The sequence below is a fragment of the Aegilops tauschii genome, chromosome 7 (genome assembly GCF_002575655.3).
Source record: "Aegilops tauschii subsp. strangulata cultivar AL8/78 chromosome 7, Aet v6.0, whole genome shotgun sequence".
Classification (NCBI taxonomy): domain Eukaryota; kingdom Viridiplantae; phylum Streptophyta; class Magnoliopsida; order Poales; family Poaceae; genus Aegilops; species Aegilops tauschii.
In genome coordinates, this window is record NC_053041.3 from 84,453,173 (window position 1) to 84,476,793 (window position 23,621).

Sequence of the window (23,621 nt, forward strand, 5' to 3'; positions counted from 1 at the left end):
TCATACTGTAGATGGCAACAAGGATTCACATGGGTTGTGCACGACGTTTCTTCTTGGGGATATAAAACCATCTCCCTCGATCCTCTTTAATCTGCTGGGCTAAGCTAGCATCAATATAGAGTGGAGCATTAAGAGGGGCTTTAGAGCATCTTCAACCAAAATGTACAAATTTGACCCTTGAAACGCCTGCAGACGCGCCCGGTCAGTGTCCTGATGTGTTAGCTTTGACTCCCTATTTTTTCGTTGACGCGCCATGTTCCTCAGCTTTTTCTTATGATTGGTGGAGAAGAAGAGAGAGAACCGGTCACATGCATATGATTGGTGGAGAAGAAGAGAGAGAACGAAAAGAAATAATAAAGAAAGGAAAAGAATGCTCTATGACGGGCCCAATCCCATGTGGCGGATGCAGGACCACTGACCGGCCACGCCCGGGCACTCCTCATACTCATCCCATATATGAGATGAATATGAGGGCTGGCGGACAGCCTGGGCATTTAAGGAGGCTTTAAAGAGTCTGGTTGGGTCAACTTTTTGCTACTTTTTGCTTTTCTCTTATGTCCGGAAAACGGTTCCCGTGCCCGCCCGGTCAATTTGAGAAGTCCGGCTATAGATGCTTTTAGAGCATCTTCAGCCGTTGTGCCACAGGAGGCGTTTTTCGGCCTTCTGGGGAGGCCCCAACGAAATTTTTGATACTGGGGGCGTGCATTCTCCCAGCCGTCCCCCCGATAGGTGTTCACTTTTTCTTTTTTTTTTCAATTTCAGTGTCCGGTCATTCCAACAAACACCTTTTGGGCATGCCCACCACACCGGACTCGAGCTCGCCGGCGACGACCCCAGGCCACCCCGTCCTTCCTCCTCCGCCATGGCCATCGGTGGCGCCGGCGTTCTGCTATGCGTGGAGGCCGCCGCCAGCCGTGCCCGTGCGAGGCAGTACGAGCCTCCACGCGAGCTAGCTAGCTCCGCTGGATGGCATGGCGTCCCACGCGAGCTAGCTATCTAGCTTCGCTGCATGGTGGGTGCCGGCTCGTTCATGGCGCCCCACGCGAGCTAGCAGAGCGCAGCCACGTCCGGCCCGGCCTCAACTCGCCGCGCGCAGCCACGTCCGGCCTCGCCCTGGCCGTGACTCCATGGTGCGCGCCTCCAAGGTGCAGCGGCGCGAGCTAGCGTGACGCTCTCCGGCGCGCTGTCGACCCATGCATCCGCAGCGACGAGCGTGCGAATAGGGCATGCCATGCGTGCGCGCCCGGACGGACTCGCCTCGCACCCCGCGCCGGCATGTGCTGCTGCAGTCGTCGGCCTCGCGCTCGCGCCCCCGCCCGGCATGTGCTGCTGCAGCCGTCGGCCTCGCGCTCGCGCCCGCGCCTGGCCTGTGCTGCTGCAACCGTCGGCCTCGCTTCCGCGCCCAGGCCACGCCACCCCGACTCGGCGAGCGGCGACAGGGGCGTGCTCCTAGGGAAGTGCTGGGACGACATGGCGTGGAGCTGGAAGATGAGCGGCGCTCGAACTCGAGGATGGCACGCTCAGCGGGCTCTGTCCCGGCGAGCAGGGCGCGGTGGCGTGGGCGTCCGCCTCGGCCATGCACAGGTGGGCGCGGGCGAGCTCCGCCTCGGCCACACGCAGACGTCGGCCACGCACAGGCGAGCGGCGGGTGCGAGCGTCGGCCACGGCGCCTCCCCGTGCAGCTCGGCGTGCAGAGTACGCGGCTCGATGTGTGTGCGTGGGGTAGGCAGAAGGAAAGAGACAAGAGAGGAGAGAGGAGAGGAGAGAGAGGGGTGGGTGGCTGACGTGGGCCAATTGGGTTGGTTAAAACAAAGCGCCGGTGCCCCAGAAGCATCCCAGTTGCCTGGGTGTGGGCTGGGCTCGCCGGCCGTAACTTTTGCTTTTACCGGCGAAAAATGAGGTCTTTGGGGCCTGAGTGGGGCGTTTTTTACACGCCGGCGTTCAAAAAGTGGCATGAGGAGGCTTCTGGAGGGCGTGGCTGGAGATGCTCTTACCAACACAAAAAGAGAGGGAGAGGGCCTCACCGACCATTGCGTTGGAGAAAGTATCTGGTGATACGGTGCTCCACTTTATTATGAACCATTAGATCATGCTCGGAGGATAGTATGAATGTGCATGTGATGCCCAACTCTTCCACCAGGAAATATTCAAAAGCACCCTTGATATATTCTAAATTGTGTATGACGCTCGAAGGAATAAGAAGATAAAAATGTCCAGATTTTCTCAGGTTTGTCCATTACTCCCTCCGTTATTAAATAGATGCCCAGAAAGGAGGAAGTATTTATTTAGTAGCATATGTGAGATGGTGCATTTTACTCAACCACAATATTCACTCAAATAGATTCCGTTCCTCTTCAAGATAAATGCAAATGTTGTCCGCAAAAAAAAAAAGATAATGCAAATGCTTGTTTGCATGTTCTTTAAAAAACTCAATTAGCTTTAGTGGAAGCAAAGATTCCTCATGTTAGGTGTATTTTGCATATTTGGAAGTGGGGGTGCTGCCCAACCCATGCGCATTCATCCTGTTGCACTGAACGTAATCTAGTGGTTCAGAATACGCCCGAGCATCGTATCACCAGATATGCTCTCCATTGCAGCCAAAGGACTCGTGCTACACGTTGCATGGTCCGGCGACAAATTTTTTTTTTGAAGGCGCATGGTCCGGCGACTTGATTGCAAATCTAGTGACTACTTCTGAACTAAAATTGAGGCGCCTCATAATGGCATCAGCGCATCTTCCGATATTATAGAAGGACCTGTGTGCAAGCCAGCAGGCTACAAGCCTATAGCCAAGCTTACTACTCCGACTTCCCATGGCTACCTCTGCCGCAGGCGACGTTGCCGAGCTTGCGATCACCTCGCTTCCCCTAGAGACGCGGTTCCCGCCGTTCCGTCTGAGGCGGTATGGTGGGTTCTGGCTGGTGGAGAAGTTCCTCAAGGATGTTCCAGCCGTCCACTCGGTCTTCGAGACAAGGCCGTCGTATGTCCTCCTCGGCAGCTTCCCCAAGTGCGGCACCACCTGGCTCAAGGCTCTCGTCTTCGCCTCGCGCAACCGGGCTGAGCACTCGCCCCATGACCTCCACCACCCGCGCCGCCGTTGCAACCCCCACGACGTGGTTCGGACATGGAGCTGGAGTTTGGGCGGTCACTGGAAGACGGTAGAGCAGGCGGCGCGCGTGTTGGCGGCGCTCCCTTCACCGCGCTTACTCGCCACACACCTGCCCTACTCTCTCCTGCCACGGCGCATCACGGCGGAGGAGTCCGGCTGCCGGATCGTGTACATCTGCCGGACCCAAAGGACGCATTCATTTCCTCGTGGTTCTTCACCAAGAAGGAGGCGGCGGCCACGGCTGCTCGAGCACAAGCCGGCGAGTACACGGACAAGCAGCAGACGGCGCCGCCGCGGCACACATTCGAGGAGGCGTTCGAGCTGTTCTGCGACGGCAAATGTGTCAACGGCCCGCAGTGGCGCCACGTGCTGGGCTACTTGGAGGAGAGCATGAGGCGGCCGGAGAAGGTGCTCTTCCTCCGGTACGAGGAGATGCTCCGGGACCCCGCGAGAAACGTGAAGAAACTGGCGGAGTTCATGCGGTGCGCCTTCTCCCGCGAGGAGGAGGCCGACGGAGTGGTGCATGCCATCGTGGAGCTGTGCAGCCTCGAGAGCCTGAAGAACATGGCCGTGAACAAGATTGGCAGCCATGCATGGTTCGCTAGCTGGCGCACCAGTCCTTCTTCAGGTAGGGTGTGGTTGGGGACTGGAGCAACCACATCACGCCGGCGATGGCGAAGCGGCCGGATAAGATCATCGAGGAGGCACTGCAAGGCTCGGGGTTCAGCTTCGCCGTCGCAGAGTCGTCCTCGTGAATGTGCCGGCGACATGGATGCATGCATGATGTTGGCTTAAAGAAAACACATTGTACCCGTGATATATGTTGAGAACTTTGTGCGCTGTGCTTGATTTTCTGTAAGTCGATAATAAAGCATGTCGTCGTGGAGCCCGTGGCCCATTTTTGTCAGAGACACAACTTCCTGCAAACACAAGGGTGTCCAGTCCTTTGGTTTTATACATCGGAATATTGGATGACGGACAAAAAAAAAAGATAGAGGTGAAACAAATAGGGCAGCTATTGCTAATGAATTGGGAATCAGCTTCAGTCAGACAAATCAGTGTTTTTTTTTCTTGTGAGGGACAGACAAATCAGTTTTTGCGGCGATGGCATCAATCAATGAAACTCAAACTGCAGGAAAACAATTGTCGGCCATTAAAAGTCAACTACTCCGATCCAAATTACAGGAAAAATACTGTACTGTAATATTTTTCACTAGTTCAGTACTGATATCACGAATAGCCATAGGTGCAACCTACTACACTACATCACAGTTCACAGATGCTAATCTCACTTGAAACCTTCAGGGTGGACGCGGCCGGGATAAGCGAGGATCGGCGGAGCGGGGCAGTGCATCTCCTCTTAGCTTCTCCCAGCTCCGTGTAAGCGATGTTCTTGCCGGCAGCATTGGTCGTCGCGAGCGGGACGAGCGCGGGTCGGTGCGGCCGCGGCAGCGGAGCAGAGCGTTTCTTTCCAACCGCTTCCTTGGTAGCGTTTGCCAACTTGACGGCGGCAGGGTCGGTTGAGACGGAAGAGATCAGCGCGGATCGGCATGCTGACGGAGAGGCAGACGACTTCTCGAGGATCAGCATGGTGGACGAGGTCAGGGTCCTCATCTTCCGCGGGATAAGGGGCCTCTTCGGAGCTTCTCCCAGGTCCAAGTACTCGATCTTCTTGCCGGCAGCATTGGTTGTGGTGATTCTGGCGAACGGGATGAGCGTGGGTCGGCGCGGCGGCGGCTTCGGAGCAGAGCGTTTGTTTGCTACCCCTTCCTTCGTAGCGTAGGCCCGGTTCATGGTGACAGCGCCGGTTCACGTGGAGGAGATCAGCGCCGATTGGCGTGGCGACGGCGGCGCAAACGACTTCCTTGCAACTCTCTCCCTTGCCGCATCGACGACCTTCCTCCGGCGCTCGAGATCACGACGGATCTGGTCGTGCATCGTCGAGGCCGAGCAGTGCGCCATGAGAGCGGGCATGCTGATGGTTGCGGAGGAACGACAGGAGGGCTCGATCGGCGAAGGAAGGTGCTGTGAGTTGTCGGGCAGCGGCCCTAGCTAGGCTTATATCCAACGGGAGGTCGCTGAGGTGGATTCGGACTTAAGGAGAGAAGCGTGCGTGCCATGCAGTGCGTGAACCAGGAGCGAATTCTGCAGTGTTCCCGAGCCGAGTAAAATACACCCACAGTACCTGTACTCTCTGTATAAAATCACCTTGGTCACTGTATTCCTGCAACTGCAAATTACAGTCATTATGCTAACGTTGCTTGCTCATCATACGGTCACTTGCGCCCGAAACGTACGTATTTGCACAGCTGGCATGCGATTTTTGCAATTACACCCTCCTTCCTCTCCCCCCCCTCCCACCATCAAATCCCTAGCTCGTTCCCCATTCCACATCTGAGAAATCCTAGGCAAGTCGCGGCCGAGGCGCTGCCTGCGCCGTTGCGTCGTCGCCATCCGCGCCCACCCTCACCTCCTCGCTCGCTGCCCCGCCCCCACTCCACCACCTGCCTCCACTCCCGCACACAGCCGGAGCCGGCACGCAGGATATCCAACGCGAGCTTGTCCTCCGCTACGAGCTTGTCGACGACGGCCATGTCCAGCGCGAGCTCGTCCGGGCCGCGCTGTTGCTGCCTGCACCGTTGCGTCGTCGCCATCCGCGCCCACCCTCACCTCCTCGCTCGCTGCTCCGCCCCCACTCCACCACCTGCCTCCACTCCCACACGCAGCCGGAGCCGGCATGCAGGATATCTGGCGCGAGCTTGTCCTCCGCTACGAGCTTGTCGACGACGGCCATGTCCAGCGCGAGCTCGTCCGGGATAGGTGGCGGTGTTGCTGCTGTGGGTTGGGACCCCTTTTGGCTGCTGTTGTGCTCCCTCTAATCAAGTGCCCTGACTGCGGTCAGACTGTGAGGCGATTCTTCTCGCAGACGGCGCATACGAACATCTTCTTCTACAAATGCATGAACCATAATGTGAGTGATTTCTGGCATCTTCTGCAAATGCATTTGTGTTGTTGTCTGAATTTGTTCATGGTTTATATGCTTTTTTGAACAGCCAAAGAAAGGTGGTTGTGATTTCTGGCATTGGGAGCTCTCATATGTTCTGCATTTGGTGAAATATGGTCATTTGGGTGGGCATGAGCATCAAGCAGGGCAGGGGCATGGCCAACTCGCTGGGCAAGGGCATGGCCAACAACCTGGACATCTTCTGGTGCAAGAGGAAGAGATTAAAGAGATGAGAAGATCAGCAGTTGCAGTAGGAAATCAGTAGTTGCTTTACTATTTGCACTTGTTGTGTTGTGTGGAGTTGTAGTGTTAAAATTGTGGTCTTTGTTTGTTGGGGAATATGGATGTATCAAATGATGAATGAATTTAATAAGATTGTTATTTTTGTGTTAATTATGATGCAATTTGTCAAGTGATGAATGAATGTCGATGCCATCAAGCAAAGTCGTGCCCTGAATATGGATGTACCAAATGATGCAATTTATCCCAAACAAACTTCTGTCTCGACTCCCTTCGAGCATCGATGCCTTCATCTCCAACAACTTCTGTCTCGACTCCCTTCGAGCATCGATGCCTTCATCCCTAACAAACTTCTGTCTTGACTCCCTTCGAGCATCGATGCCTTCATCCCCAACAAACTCACGTCTCGACTTTCGTCGAGCATCGAACTCATGCCTTCATGATCAACACAATTGCATCATCATTATCAACACAATTGCACAATCTTTATCAACACAACAACATAAGGAAAGATGAATCACTACATATAATGAACTACACCATCATAAAAGGATCAACACATCTTCATCACTAGCATAGTCAGGTTCAACTTGCTTCACTACATATCAAGATTCAATACAGAAGCATTACAAAGTTGACATCCATGCTCCACTTGGTAAGAGTAGAATGAAGTTCAACTAAATGCTCCATCTAAGCAACAAAATTAAGATCACCAGTAGTTTGTTGAGCAACAAAATAAAGATCATAGTTTTTAAGATCACTACACTTAATGAACTAAAGACTAGAGGATGAACATTCATCTGAATTCATCAAACATGTTGACCTTGTGTTTTTTTTGCTCTGTTGGACATAGTAGAAGCAACCCTCTTTGCTTGTGCAGCAGCCTTCTTCTCCTCTGCTTCCCTAAGCTTTGCCTGTAGAAGAGCTTCTCTCCTGGCAATTGCAGCTTTCCTCTTTTCTTCTATCTCTGCTGCCATTTTCTGTGCTTTGTTTGCCTTCTCTTCTTCTCTCTTTGCTAGTGCTTCTGCTCTCTTATTTGCCTTCTCTTCTTCTTTCTTTGCTAGTGCTTCTGCTCTCTTCTCTGCCTTCTCTTCTTCTTTCTTTGCCTTCTCTGCTTCTCTCCTGGCAAGCACATCAGCAGCTAGCTTCTCATGGGACTCATACCTTTGCTCTCGTGTTGCATCTCTCTGTGCAGCAAAGACCTTTTCTTTTGCAATTCTCATAGCTGCAGCCTTCATAGAAAGGTCTCCTGCTGCTGTTGAGGTGCTTGTTGTCCCTGTGCCAAGGGCTTCTCTAGCAGCAGTAATAAAAGAACTATCTGGCAAAGGCCTAGGAGTAGTAGTTGTCTTTGGCATAGGTCTCTGAATAAATAATTCAAAGAAAACATGGTCATGTCTTGAAGCATATCATTATTGAGCAGAAATGAACAATATGAGACAAGTTATAGTCAGAAACATGTAAGTACCTGGAAAATCATTTCATTGAGCATATCATGAGTATACACAACAGATGGAGGAATTTGGTCATTGATATCCTACAGAAATGAACACAAAACTGCTCAGCATCTGGTTGAAGTACATCTAGTAAATTACAAGAACAAGCATCAAGATTTATAGAAGTAGAACATAAAAACCTGAGTTGTGACAGGCTCATCCTGTGTATGTTGTGCCTCTTGCTCCTCCTGGGCATTTGGTGCTTCCTCTTGCTGTTCTTGAACATTTGGTCATGCCTCTTGATCTTCTTCAGTAGTTGGTTCTGCCCTTCTCCTTCTCCTGACATGTTGCTTTTGGGGAGGAACATATGGTGGTATGCCAGCTTTAAGATCAGGACATGAACTCCTATTGTGTCCAGGTAGTTTGCAGTGCCCATAGTGGATAACTACACCATGCCTTGTCATTCTGGTTCCACCTCTCCCATCTGGAACTTCTTCAGGAGCCCTCCTCCTATTATGACCAGGATTTCCAACCTTCTTCACATAAAGAGGTGGTGCAATAGGACATGCATTCATCTTTGTCCACTCTCTTCTATCTCTGCAAGGCACAATAAAATGAGAGTATGCCTTGTGGTAAGATTCAATGGAGTAACATTTGTGCACTAGCTCAATTGGTGATTTTCTTTCTCTTCTGCAGCATGCTATTGAGTGAGGGCATGGTATTCCTGTCAAATTCCACCTTCTACAGCTGCAGCTCCCCACATTTATCTCAACAATGTATGTGTGCCCTTTGTTCTCCACAGAATATATGCCATCTCCAGCTAATTCAGCATAACATGTGTTAGCTAATTCTGTGTTCTTGTCTAGTCTTTTCTTAATCTTTGGGCAGATTGGAGATGTCCAGCTCAACATCTCTTCATTTTTTGTAACCATCCTGGTAGTTAGTTGTGCCTTAATCCTGTCTATCATAGAGAGGATTGGCAACTCTCTTGCTTCTAGAATGTACCTGCATTGCATAACTACACATATGAGCTCAATAGCAATGCAAACATTGACAATTGAAATATTGACAATGAGCTCACTTACTTATTGAAGACCTCACAATTGTTATTCAACAAAATATCACACTTGAGAAGGTCTGGTTGAAATGCTCTCACCCAAGTGTTGGGGTCCAGACCATATAGCCAATCATAAGCTCTCTTGCTCAAAGCCTTCATCTCCTCCATGCTCTCTTCCCAATTAGTGACAGTTGTGCTTCTAGCACAGTTCCACAGCTGTTTTTTTAGCACATCACCTCTATGACCAGCTCTTGTGAAATTCTGTCACAAGTGCCTCACACAAAACATGTGCTTTGAGTGAGGAAACAAGGCTTCCACTACATTGATAAGTCCCTAAAAATTAAGTGAAAGTGCATTGAAAATTAAGTGAAAGTGCACTGAAAAGTAGGTGAAAGCACACTAGAAATTAACTGAAACTACACATAATTAACTGACAGTGCATTGCAAAATTACTCAAAGTGCATTGAATTATAACTGAAACTACACATAACTGAACTGAAAGTGAATAGTAACTAAACTGAAAATACACTAAAAGTGAATAGTAACTGAATTGAAAATACACTAAAAGTGAATAGTAACTGAACTGAATTTACCTTTTGTCTGTCAGACATCAGTGTCCAGGGATCAGTGTTTATAATTCCAAGGTCCTGCTTCACAGCCCTAAGAAACCATGACCATGTGTTGGTGTCTTCCACTTCAACATAAGCAAAGGCCAATGGATAGATACAATCATTTGGGTCCATGCCATCGGCACTCAGCAGTACACCACCATACATGGTCTTGATATGACAGCCATCAAGACATATCACATGTCTACATCCTTCCAAAAATCCTCTTTTACACGCATCAAGACTGAAATAGCACCTTTTAAACCTCTCTTCATTATCAAGTGAGACAAAAAAAGTGCTACCAGGATTAGATCTTCTAACTTCATTTGCATAGTCCCATAGCAGATTGTATTGTTGTTCCTCATCTCCATGTATAACATTCATTGCTAATCTTCTGGCCCTCTGCAATTTGCTTCTGGTGGGTGTCATGTTCCAATCTTTTTGGACAATCCTGCTGAAGTTCCTCGTATTCATGTGATCATCAGCCCTGAAATGTTCAACATACTTCTCTGATAGAAATCTAGAGGTAAAAGACCTCACTTTCCACTTCTTGCAGCAAGTATGCTCAGTGGTCATTCTCTTGATCAACATGCACTTGGTCTTGCTGTCATGAGATGCCCATAAGTACCATGAACATCCTTTCTCACACCTGGCTGAAATTCTTTTCCTATCATTTATTGGAAGTGAGATATCAACTCTGTTCTTGCAGCTGTATTCCCTAATGGTTTTCCTTAACATCTCCGGTGACTGGAATAACTGTCCAACTTTGAACACAGGATCATGCATATCTTCTGGCCTGGATGTCTTGAAGTTGTGCTTCAACTCATCCTCATCAGAGTCTGGCATCTGAAGATCTTTCTCATCAGAAGAAGCTTCAATATCTACAACTTTCTTTCCTTTTACATCTATTACCACCTCTTCTATTTGATCTTCTAGAAGATCTACATCTCCATCAGATATAGCATAATCACCGTCCACAATTTGATCCCCATTTTCTGAATCACTAACTCCTCTTCCAGCATGAGAAAGACTGCCATCATTTACATCTGACTGTGCATATTCATCATGTTCCTCTTCCACAACATCTTCCTCCTGTTCCTCTTCCACATCTGCCTCCTCATCCTCAGCATCTACCATATACTGCTCAATTTCTTCCTCATTGAATTGATCATCACCTTGCCCCTCTTCCATGTTCTGCCCAGCCTCCTCTGCATTGCCATCACCTTGCTCCTCTGCCATATTTTGTTCAGCCATTCTCTCTGCAAATTTCTCCTCTTTTACTTTCCTAGGACTGATCACATGAGGTAAATCATTGACAGGAAAGACCACAACATCATCCCATCCAATGCTCCTGTAGCTCTCATCATGGTCAAGGAATAACTGAATTTCCTTATGTCCAAAAACTACACAAGCACTAATATTGTCACAAGCTTCCTGGGAATTCATTCTCCTAAGGCCACCAGTCTTAATTTGCAACCCTGGCAAACACCAATATACATCCAATCTACCTGCCATCTCATAGCCTAGATCTTCAACTATCCTTTCCAATTCAGACATGGTCAGTTTCGCAGACGTCACATAATCATACCAAGCAGTTTTCCCATTGCAGTAACTCATGTAGCTACCTTGGCCAACAAAGAAACCACCATGATTTATGCCTAGACTGCATGGGTAATCGTAATTGTATTCCTCTGCAAAATAAACAAACAGAGCAAAAACCCCTCTTTTATTTCAGAGCAACAAAGGAAAATCGTTCACCTAGCCCTAACAATCACTGCAAAATCAGTAATCTAACCCTAACCAGAGATCCCCTCTTTTATTTCAGAGCAATAGAGGAAAATCGGTAAAAAAAACCCTCTTTTATTTCAGAGGAACAGATGAAAGTCATTCATCTAACCCTAACAATCACTCCAAATCGAGACTCCTACAAAGAGATGCGAATCGAAGGGCGAAGGATTCGAGAGTGCTCACCGTATGCTGGCATCCGCGCATGATCAGGTCGACGGAGGAAGGGCTTTGGCTCGCTGCTGCTTCCTCCAGCATCCAGCGAGTCGAGGGCGTCTTTCACTCCGGCCGACGAACCACCTCCGCCGGTCATGGTAGCCGCCGCGACGGGAAACCCTAGCGGACAAGCAACGCGACCGCGATCGCCTGGGCTCTTTCCGCTCCCCCTTCCCTCTTTTCTCTCTGTGCAGAAGTTATGTTTACATGCCGAAGTGACGGCCGATGTGGAATGGGGAACGAGCTAGGGATTTGATGGTGGGAGGGGGAGGGGGGAAGAGGAAGGGGGGTGTAATTGCAAAAGTTGCATGCCAGCTGTGCAAATACGTACGTTTCGGGCGCAAGTGACCGTATGGTGAGCAAGCAACGTTAGCATAATGACCGTAATTTGCAGTTGCAGGAATACAGTGACCAAAGTGATTTTATACAGAGAGTACATGTACTGTGGGTGTATTTTACTCTTCCGAGCCTTGTTAGGTGTAAAATTGCCACTCAAAAACGTTGGCATGCATACGCGCGCGTACAGGATGCATACGCGTAGAGCCAGGAGGTCGCCGAGGTGGAGTCGGACTCGAGGAGAGATGCGTGCGTGCCAAGCCGTGAACCAGGAGGAATCGAGTTGCAAAGCTTCATCTTGGAGCCTTCGGGTGTAAAATATAAAGTTTATCCTAAAAATGATCAGAGACGGTGAAGAGCGTGTGGGATCGATCTCGGCGGCTCTCGCGGTTTGGCGATGTGGGGTGGGAGTCCTCCTCCCAGGCTCCAGTGGTGGCGCATTCAGGCAGTGGCCGGTGTGCCAGGGCTCCTATGGTGGCACTGCTGTTGCGGTTGGTCGCCGGATCTAGGCGGCTAGATCTAGGTCTTTGAAGGCGGTCGAGACAGTGCACAGGTTGTCGGGTGGATTTCTTGGGACGGATCCGAGTGAAAAATTGGTCTTCGGTCGTTGGCTGCAGCCGGTGATGACTATGCCCTTATCATCGTTTCCTTCATGAAGGCATCATCGAGGTACAAATCCCAAACCCACCCAATACCTCCGAGGAAACCCTCAATCAGTTGATCGGATGACGGCGGCATTCTTGGAGATGCACTCGGGTTCGAGGGACCAGCGGATGACTTCTTCGGTGGAGCGGTGTTTCTTTCTACATATTCATGGCGGCGGCTCTTGGCGGCATGGAGCAGCGGAGGATTGGCGTCAGATGTGTGGTGAAGGACACGCGCAGGAGGTCGATGCAGTCTGGCGTCGTGGTGGCGTCGGCGACAGCTAGACCGGGCAAGGGCGATGCAGCAGTACAACTCTGAAGATGGATTGGTGGCAGGTGGCTGCGGCGGCCTCATACCTGGTAGGCGTCCTGGTTGAGGAGCACGCCGGACTGGTGGGTGCCCATACCCGACAGGCGTCCTGGTTGGGACCTCAGGTCTTAGATGTTAGGTTTGGCTGCGAGGTCTGTTTGGGGTTAGGCCCAGATTATCAGCGCCCCTTTATCAACTGGATAGGAGTAGCGACAGATGTTGCTTAGATGGTGGCTTTGGTCTTACTGTTGTACGACTTTGTAAGGTCTTGTGTTAATAATTAATAAAATGGCCGTATGCATCGTCCAGATGCAGAGGCCGGGTATTCTTTTTTTTTATTTTAAAAACCTTCGCGCGCACTATTTCGCGTCCTCGAGCGGCCGCACTAAGCGACAGCCAACTCACACGCTCCGTCCAGCTCTCTTGTATACCCGAAAAAAGGGAGCCGCATCCCACGGCCTTCCTCTTCCACTAACCGCCGCCGCCGCCTGTCGTGCGGCCGCCCGCGCACCCCCGCCGTTCTCCCTCGCGCGGCCTCCTGACCACGCCAGCTCGCCGTCGCCGACCTCCTGCCGTGGTTCCCCATCACCACCCCAGCACGCCTTGCGTCTCCCACCATCATGCGCCGCCATGGGAAGCAGCCCCCAACCTCCAGCGCTACCGCTGCGGCCGAAGCCCACCTTCTGCCACGGGCACACGCCTCTCAGCCATCAAGCGCCGCTCTTTGCGACCCCCTGCCGGTTCTGTGCTGTGTACCTTGTTCTCTGCCATGCATGTGAGATGGCCGCTCTAGCTTGCTTGGGCACGAGCCGTGGCAGTGCTGGCTCTCGCCGCCAAGGTCCGGCCCCCGTGCTGCTTGCCGTGTAAGTGCTTGCTGGTGGAAGCAGAGCACGCCATTGCCGCTGGATGGTGTCGACGTGCCCGACGGCAATGTTCATTCTCTCACATGTATGTATGGATGTGGACGTGGCCGCCATATTCCGGCGCTCATGGGTCATGCATGGCAACCTCCAGCTAGCTAGAAGGAGAAGCTGTACGCGCAGCCGCAGTACGGCAGTAGCAGCAACCTACGCAAGTGCCTCCTTCTCTCCACTGTTCCCTCCCTCTCTCCCCAGGCACCCTCCCTTATCTCTCTTTCTTTCCGAGGATTCAGCCATGAACTTGTTTGGATTTACAGGAAATGCAGGGACAACCCTTTTCCATGATCCAGGGCCTTTTTCAATTCTAGGTGAGATGCAATCAAATTTATTGCTCAATTCATTGCACAGATGCAACACTTTTTTGGTTCAGAAAAAATGCAGTCATTATTTATCTTAATCTTTTATGAAACTCAATTCATTGTACAGATGCAACACTTTTTTGGTTCAGGAAATGAAATCAAGGAAATGCAATCAATTTTATTTTCTCGCAAAAAATGCAGCCAATTTTATCTTCATCTTTTTTATATGAAGCTCTTGATACATTAATCCCATCGATGCAAACACGGCGATTATTTTTGTTGGCTTCTATAATACTCCCTCCGTCCTATAATATAAGAGCGTTTTTTACACTACACTTGTAGTTGCACACGTAGTCGTTCTCAATTGGATACGATTATTGAAAAGCTCTAGACACTGTTGAGTAAATAGGCAATTTCTCGATTAAATTAATCCACGAGTAAATCACTAGCATGGCATTGACACATATGATCGCATACTGATATTCAGTCAAAGTAGCACATACTACGCTAATTGCAGAAAGATCTACGTATAACGCTAGCATGGCTAAAACCGAAAACAGTAGGAGCAGGATAAACGAGTTATACCCTCCAGTAGGCCATGCAGAGGCCGCGGCTTTGGTGGCAGCAGCGGCGTCCTCGGCGGCCTTCTTGTCAGCTTCAGCTTTCTCGGCGGCGGCACGTTCGGCGTCGGTGGACATGGTGATGATGAAGGCGACGCGGACGTAGAGGAAGTAGACGATCGGAAGTGAGCAGTCGCGTAATCGCTGCCCAAAAACCTATTCGCCCCTCACCCCGTACAGGAACCAGAAGGGCGTGGTTTCGGAGACCTGCTCTCCCGTCGACCGTGTACGCGGCGGACAGGATGGAGTCACCGGCGGCGGCAGCAGCAAGGGAACGATGGTGGACGTGCGCGTGGAGCAGATATGATCTGTTCGTGGCGGCTAGGGTTAGGAGACACCGCACACTTATAGGCGCAGCCGCGTGGAGAGACGTGGGCTCGACCCACGTCCGAGTCCGTGACAGCCCACGATCCGACGTCTCAGATCGTGGCCCAGCTGTCAGAAAACTCTCCGTTAGTGACTGGCAAAAATAAGCGCGTAGGTGTAAGCTCGGCTCGGCTCAATCCCGCAACCCGCGGCGCGGCGCGTCGTGACGAGGCGTGGCGTGGCGAGGCGGGCGGCGGAGGAGGAGTGCGCGAGGGCCTCTTCTCTTCTCAAGCTCCAATAGCATGTAGAAGAGAAACCCTTATAAGGAGGTCCAACTCCTCTTCCACTTCCGGAGTGGGACTAAACTTCCCACTACACCTAGTGCCATATAACCCACATGGGCCCTTAGAGATTTTTCAGAAATTGCTACATGGGCCTAGAGCCCATCTCAAATTTCAACAATCCCCCACCAGATCTCGAGGGCCCATTGTGTCCTTTGTTCCAATTACTGTTTCGATATACCAGTGTTTCAGTGAAGACCTGTTAAGGTTGAGCTTCACCTAGAGCAAGTAGCTACACTCCTTCACAACTGAACAATGGACTATGCCTTGAATTGTCAGTTTGGCGTAAAGAAGTTTCACCACATGTCTCACTAGTACTGGGCTGCCGAAGGCTGACCCCTCGGGTGGAGCATATAAGTCACACTCCTGGCCTATTCATGAGCTTACTAGAGATCACCCCAATCTCATAGACTGTGACCAGCAGTCGGACTCATATAGGTGTGTTCCTCCAAAGATCACTCTGTAGGATAGCATCCTGCTTATATAAGCTTCGGAACACATTAAGACAGTAGTCATCCTACCATACAGTATCGAGAGTATTGCATCTCCAACGGAGTGGGTTAGTATATTTACTCTCCTCAGTTCACCACTGACTTGTTTTCCCAGGTCCTAATTCACGGGATCTCCGATCACATAGGTTGGGTTACTACCATGGCAACTCATGTGGGTCTCATACCCATCTCCCTCGATGCATTATCTATCACAACACGTGATAGCCCTTTCGTAAAGGGATCTGCCAGATTCTTAGCCGTATGGACATAGTCCAACGCTATCACTCCGGAGTTTCTTAATTTTCTGACAGCTTTTAATCTCATTCTTATGTGTTTGGTGGACTTCATGTTGTCCTTTGAACTCTTCACCTTGGTGATGACAGTCTGATTGTCACAGTTCATAAGGATAGCCGGAACCGGTTTATCAACCAATGGCAAGTCCATCAAAAGATCTCGAAGCCATCTCGCTTCGACACCAGATGTGTCTAATGCCGTTAATTCTGCTTCCATTGTCGATCTCGTTAAGATCGTTTGCTTGCAAGACTTCCAGGAAACAGCGCCACCTCCAAGAGTAAACATATACCCAGTTGTGGCCTTCATCTCATCAGCATCAGAGATCCAATTTGCATCACTATACCCTTCAAGTACCGACGGGTCTCCGGTATAGTGAAGTCCATAGTTCATAGTACCTTTCAGATAGCGCATGACTCGTTCAACAGCATGCCAATGTACATCACCCGGTTTGGAAACAAACCGGCTCAGTTTGCTCACAGCAAACGCGATGTCGGGCCTCGTTGCGCTCGCTAGGTACATCAGTGAACCAATGATTTGAGAGTATCTCAACTGATCTATAGCCGTGCCTTTGGACTTTCGAATCAACACGCTAGGATCATATGGTGTTTGAGATGGTGTGCAATCCGAATATCCAAAACGACTCAACACCTTCTCAACATAGTGGGATTGCAGAAGTGTAATCCCACCCTCATTATCTCTCAGTAGCTTGATGTTCAAGATAACATCAGCCACACCAAGGTCTTTCATCTCAAAGTTCTGAGACAAAAACGACTTGACCTCCTCAATGACTTTGAGGTTGGTTCCGAATATCAGTATGTCATCAACATACAAGCACAGTATAACTCCTTCACCCCCACCATGGCGATAGTATACACATTTGTCAGCCTCATTAACAACGAAACCAACAGATGTCAGAGTTGTATTAAACTTATCATGCCATTGCTTAGGTGCTTGCTTCAGGCCATATAAAGATTTCAGCAACCTACACACCTTTCTTTCCTGACCATCTATCACAAAGCCATCTGGCTGTTGCATGTAGATTTCCTCTTTTAGCTCTCCATTCAGAAAAGCCGTCTTAACATCCATCTGGTGGACGAGAAGACCATGCGAGGCTGCCAACGAGAGTAATACTCGAATGGTGGTCAGTCTAGCTACAGGTGAATAAGTGTCGAAGTAATCTTCCTCTTCTTTCTGGTCATAGCCCTTGGCCACAAGCCTAGCCTTGTACTTTTCAATTGTACCATCGGGCCTAAGCTTCTTCTTGAACACCCACTTACATCCTAATGGTTTGCAACCATAGGGACGTTCAGTGATCTCCCATGTCCCGTTAGCCATGATGGAATCCATCTCATTACGGACCGCATCCTTCCAGTAGTCAGCTTCTGAAGAGGCATACGCTTCTGAAATAGAAGTGGGAGTATCATCCACGAGGTACACGAAGAAATCATCGCCAAAGGTCTTTGCAGTCCTTTGTCTCTTGCCCCTACCAAGGGTTTCCTCGTCATCCTCCTCAGGATTTTCATCATGTGTTTGTTCATAATATTCCATAGGGATGGCAGGTTCAGGAGTCTCCTCAGATTCCTGTCTAGAAGTGCTTTGCATATCTCTCATAGGAAAAGTATCCTCGAAGAATGTAGCATCCTTAGACTCCATAATTGTACCGACCTTCTGGTCAGGTACCTCAGATTTCACTACTAGAAATCTATAGCCAACGCTGTTCTTAGCGTAGCCCAAATTAACGCAGTCCACAGTCTTGGGTCCAAGCTTACACTTTTTGGGGATCGGCACATTGACTTTCGCCAGACAGCCCCAAGTGCGCAAGTACGAGAGTGTTGTCCTCCTCTTTGCCCATTTCTCATAGGGAGTGATCTCATTATCCTTTGTCGGAACTTTATTCAGGACATGACATGCCGTCAATATAGCCTCCCCCCACCATGCCTTGGATAAACCCGATGTATCTAACATGGCGTTAACCAAATCAGTTAGAGTACGGTTTTTCCGCTCGGCAACCCCGTTTGACTGGGATGAATAGGGAGGCGTCCTCTCATGAATAATGCCGTGTTCCGCACAGAAGGAATCAAACTCACTCGAGAAGTACTCTCCACCATGATCTGACCGGACTCGTTTAATTTTCTTTTCAAGTTGATTCTCAACTTCTGCCTTATAGATTTTAAAGTAGTGTAGAGCCTCATCTTTAGTATTTAACAGGTACACATAGCAATATCTAGAGGAATCATCTATCAATGTCATGAAGTATTTCTTTCCACCTTTAGTCAACACACCATTCATCTCACAAAGATCAGAATGTATGAGTTCTAATGGTGCCAAGTGTCTCTCCTCCGCGGCCTTGTGAGGCTTGCGAGGTTGCTTAGCTTGCACACATGAAAGGCACTTAGAGCCTTTGGCTAAAGTAAAACTCGGGATTAAATCCAACTTGGCTAGCCGCGTCATAACACCGAAACTAATGTGACAAAGACGTGAATGCCAAACCTCAGATTCATTAACATTCGAATGAACATGGTTCACGACTTTATTACAAAAATCTGCGAGGGAAAGGCGGAACATCCCTCCGCTCTCATAACCTTTTCCAACAAAGAGTCCATATTTCGTAAGAACTAATTTATTAGACTCGAAAACCAACTTAAACCCTTCTCTACATAGAAGGGAGCCACTAACGAGGTTCTTCTTGATGGCGGGGACATGCTGCACGTTCTTCAGCTGCACGATCCTTCCCGAAGTAAACTTCAGATCGACCGTGCCAACACCATGAACAGAAGCACTCACGCCATTCCCCATCAATACGGACCCGTGGCCTGTGACCTGGTAAGAAGTGAACAATGACATGTCAGCACACACATGTACACCTGCACCTGTGTCCACCCACCAATCGGTGGGCTGAAACACTGAAAAAACAGTAAATAAATTACCGTACCCAGGTGCACCATTCTCATTGTTGTCCACAATCATGTTGACGGACTTGGAGTCCTGTCCTGACTTCTTGTACTTGTTTGGGCACTTGTTGGCCCAATGTTCAACCGAACCACAAGTGAAGCAGCCCTCGTCCTTCTTGTTCTTCTTGAAGGTCTTCTTACCCTTCTTCTTAAAGTCGGTATTGTGTTGGACACCGTTCTTTCCCTTGGGCTTGTGGGAGTTGAAGTTCTTCTGGTTCACCATGTTGGCGACAGAAGTCCCTTCGGCCCCTTTTCCGTGCGAGTCCTTTGCCCTTGAATTCTGCTCAACACTCAGATGGCCAATGACATCCTCCACAGAGAATTCACGCCTCTGATGTTTCAGAGTGGTGGCAAAGTTCCTCCAGGAATTAGGGAGCTTAGCGATTATGCAGCCCGCGACAAACTTGCCCGGTAACTCGCACTTAAGAAGTTCAAGCTCCTTAACAATGCATATTATCTCATGAGCCTGCTCCAATACAGGACGGTTTTCAACCATCTTGTAATCATGGAACTGCTCTATAATATACATCTCGCTTCCGGCATCGGCTGCCCCGAACTTAGATTCGAGCGCCTCCCACAAGTCCTTGGCAACATGCACATGTAAATATGCGTCGACCAGTTTATCTCCGATCACGCTAAGAACTGCTCCGAGAAACACAACGGTAGCCTCCTTGAACGCCTTCTCCTGTTCAGGAGCAATCGTTCCCGTGGAGACACCGGTGACCCAGAACACGTTCATAGCCGTGAGCCATAACGTGGTCTTAGTCTGCCAACGCTTAAAGTATGTACCGGTAAACTTATCCGGTTTCAGTGCAGTGGCAAAGCCACTTGCCGAAAAATTCCTACACATAATAGGTTTTTGGATTGTTGAGTAAATAGGCAATTTCTCGATTAAATTAATCCACGAGTAAATCACTAGCATGGCATTGACACATATGATCGCATACTGATATTCAGTCAAAGTAGCACATACTACGCTAATTGCAGAAAGATCTACGTATAACGCTAGCATGGCTAAAACCGAAAACAGTAGGAGCAGGATAAACGAGTTATACCCTCCAGTAGGCCATGCAGAGGCCGCGGCTTTGGTGGCAGCAGCGGCGTCCTCGGCGGCCTTCTTGTCAGCTTCAGCTTTCTCGGCGGCGGCACATTCGGCGTCGGTGGACATGGTGATGATGAAGGCGACGCGGACGTAGAGGAAGTAGACGATCGGAAGTGAGCAGTCGCGTAATCGCTGCCCGAAAACCTATTCGCCCCTCACCCCGTACAGGAACCAGAAGGGCGTGGTTTCGGAGACCTGCTCTCCCGTCGACCGTGTACGCGGCGGACGGGATGGATGACGGCAGCAGCAAGGGAACGATGGTGGACGTGCGCGTGGAGCAGATGTGATCTGTTCGTGGCGGCTAGGGTTAGGAGAAAATAAGCGCGTAGGTGTAAGCTCGGCTCGGCTCAATCCCGCGCACTTATCGGTTGGCCTAAGCTTACTCGATTCCATTCTTTCCAATATCATATACGCCTAGTGAAATGCATCTATCTCCTCTCCTCCCCTTCTTTCTTTTTATCCATTTTATATACCTAGTCGAAGACTACTTCAGATTATAGGGCGGGCTTTTCTACCCATTGACCGGGACCGATCACTGTGTTTGACCGCTCTTGGTATTCAGACCTTGGACTTTTTCGCTAGGAGCTGATCCATTCTTTAAGAGCTCTATACATAAAGAGAAGGCGTATTCACTTAAAGGACTGTGAAATCTACCCTATGCCCCGAAAAGTCTAGGCACCTAAATAAAGTAAAGATGGGATCCCTGACCAATAGATTAAGCTATCCAATGAGTTAGGAACCTTTTTTCTTCCCCCTTCTCTTCTCCGCTTTGCTCTGTTACTCCTTTTGCAGATGGTTGGTCACCACTCTTAGGCTTTTTGTTCTCTGCTTGTGGTGGGTCTCCAATCTTGATCCGGTGCTGACTTAATAGGGAAACCTACCCAGAAAATGCCCCCTTTTCCGGTCCGGTTAACAAAGCCTGTAAACCAAGAGCGGAACGAAGAGCTAAAACGTCACCTTTACCCTTATCCTATTTCTTTCTTACTTGTAAACCAGACCGCGTCATTCCTTTTTTCTTTCTTTGGTAAGGAAGGGACGGCTATTCCCACAGGTTGATCTTGATAAAATGTGCAGCGGTAAGCAACTAATAATCTCGATGCAGGACTGCCGTTCCCATAGGTTCCTCCTCCAAAACCTTCTTAGGCGAAAAAGACTGGAAGGGCTTATTCCCACTGCTGATTACTGAGAACCTTCTACCGGGAAAGATTTCCTTCTATGCCTAGTGGTTTTTGAATTGGAAATGGGAAAGGCAGAGAGAATTTACTCAAATTCCACTATGTTATGTATACAATGATCGGGTTGCGTCTGGTATGATCGGGGTGCTTTATCTAAACTAGGCAGGATAACTTGGCTAACTTTCCTACTCTGATAGCATCTCTGAACGGCAGGTACCCTCAACCGCCGTAACGAAGGAATGAATCTATTAAGTGGGAAAGAGCCCTCGTGGCAGCTATATCCGCGAGGATTCCAAGTGTTCTAATTCATCTCGTTACAGACCCACATCAAACATGCAACTGCTTGTCGCATACTCCTGCTACTCCGACCTACTCTTCTCACATCGCATCCTTGGTCCTTAAACGACGGTATATTCTTTTTTCCGGGTTCTATGAGCGTAAATGGAGACACTTCCCCCTTCTTCGACATATGAATATGCCTCGCCTCGAAGATAAAGAAATCCTGAGTAAGGAGAGAGATTCTCCACACGAACGAACGACCCGTCAGGTTCGAACTGACTTAGGTTGGACCAGGACCCACCTATCTCCACCAAGAAGAAATCGCTTTGGTTACGCAGTTCAGTTGGCGATAAAAGCCAACCTAATCTGCGGGCCGGTAGGCCAGCCAACTAACTCTTCAAATGAAGAACTGATTTCCCCACACCTATCTCTATGAAACTTCCTTCATAGTTAGGAGAGGTTTTTTTTTAGCTTTTTGTCTCTTTTACCGCAGGAAGTTCTCCAAAAGTATGAAAGGCCGGAGGGCTTTGTACCAACCATTCTAGTGTGGTTGGATTCTGTTCAACAGCCCAAGGACTTTCCGCACATTTTTGGTTCTTTCCACTGCTTGAAGTGATTGCGACAACTACGAAGAAACGACGAATCCCAACTACGGATATATAAGAACCGAAACTGCTCAGAGCATTCCATCCGGCGTAAGCATCTGGATAATCTGGAATGCGACGTGGCATACCCGAAAGCCCTAAGAAATGCATGGGAAAGAAGGTCAGATTAACCCCGAAAAAAGTGATCCAAAAATGGATTTGGCCTAAAGTTTCAGGATATGTCCGACCAAAGATTTTACCCACCCAATAGTAAAATCCAGCAAATAAAGCAAAAACGGCTCCCATAGAAAGTACATAATGGAAATGTGCAACCACATAATAAGTATCATGTAGAGCAATGTCTAGCCCAGAGTTTGCTAGAACTATTCCAGTGAGCCCTCCTATGGTGAACAAAAAGATGAACCCTACAGCAAATAACATGGGTGTTTTGTATTGTATCGAACCTCCCCACATGGTAGCGATCCAACTAAAGATTTTGATTCCTGTGGGCACAGCTATGATCATGGTAGCTGCGGTGAAGTAGGCACGCGTATCAACGTCTAAGCCCACAGTAAACATATGATGAGCCCAAACTAGAAATCCAAGAACACCTATACTTATCATGGCATAAACCATGCCTAGATACCCGAAGACCGGTTTTCTTGAAAAGGTCGATACGATATGACTAATAATACCAAATCCAGGCAGAATGAGAATATACACCTCTGGATGACCGAAGAACCAAAAGAGATGCTGGTATAATATTGGGTCTCCCCCTCCTGCAGGATCAAAAAAGGTTGTATTAAAGTTTCGATCGGTTAATAACATTGTAATTGCCCCCGCCAGTACCGGAAGTGATAATAAAAGTAGGAATGCTGTCACTAGAACGGACCACACAAAAAGTGGTAATCTATGCATAGTCATTCCAGGTCCACGCATGTTGAAGATAGTTGTTATAAAATTGATAGAACCTAAAATTGATGAAATACCTGATAGATGAAGACTAAAAATTGCTAAATCAACTGCTCCTCCAGAATGGCTGGTAATACCACTTAAGGGCGGATAGACTGTCCACCCAGTGCCGCTGCCCACTTCTACTAAGGCTGAGCTTAATAGGAGCAAGAGACTTGGTGGCAACAACCAGAATGATATATTATTTAATCGTGGAAATGCCATGTCAGGTGCACCTATCAGAATCGGAACAAACCAATTACCAAATCCACCTATCATCGCCGGCATAACCATAAAAAAGATCATTAAAAAAGCATGAGCCGTTATTAAAACATTATAAAGTTGATGATTCCCACCAAGAATTTGATCGCCGGGTCGGGCTAATTCCATACGAATCAGTACGGAGAAGCATGTGCCCATCACTCCTGCAATGGCACCGAAGATGAAATAGAGAGTCCCAATATCCTTGTGGTTAGTAGAGAAGAGCCATCGAACCATATTTGTCATTTTTTATTTGAGAAATGAAAACTTTCCTTATCAAAGAGGGGCCGGGGGGCTGGAAGAGA

At 48.9% G+C, this 23,621-nt stretch overlaps 1 protein-coding gene and 1 pseudogene across 1 annotated transcript in view; one reads left to right on the forward strand and one right to left on the reverse strand.

Annotated features, from left to right (window-relative positions):
• Nucleotides 1–2,796: 2,796 nt before the first annotated feature.
• LOC109755318 (cytosolic sulfotransferase 10-like) lies at nucleotides 2,797–3,995 on the forward strand (annotated as a pseudogene).
• Nucleotides 3,996–22,135: 18,140 nt separating this feature from the next.
• The window catches only part of LOC141027943 (uncharacterized), a 2,320-nt gene continuing 834 nt past the window's right edge, over nucleotides 22,136–23,621 (reverse strand). The window contains exon 1 of the mRNA XM_073505608.1: nucleotides 22,136–23,621. This exon is cut by the window's right edge and continues 834 nt beyond it. The gene's annotated coding sequence lies outside the window, so the exon portion shown is untranslated.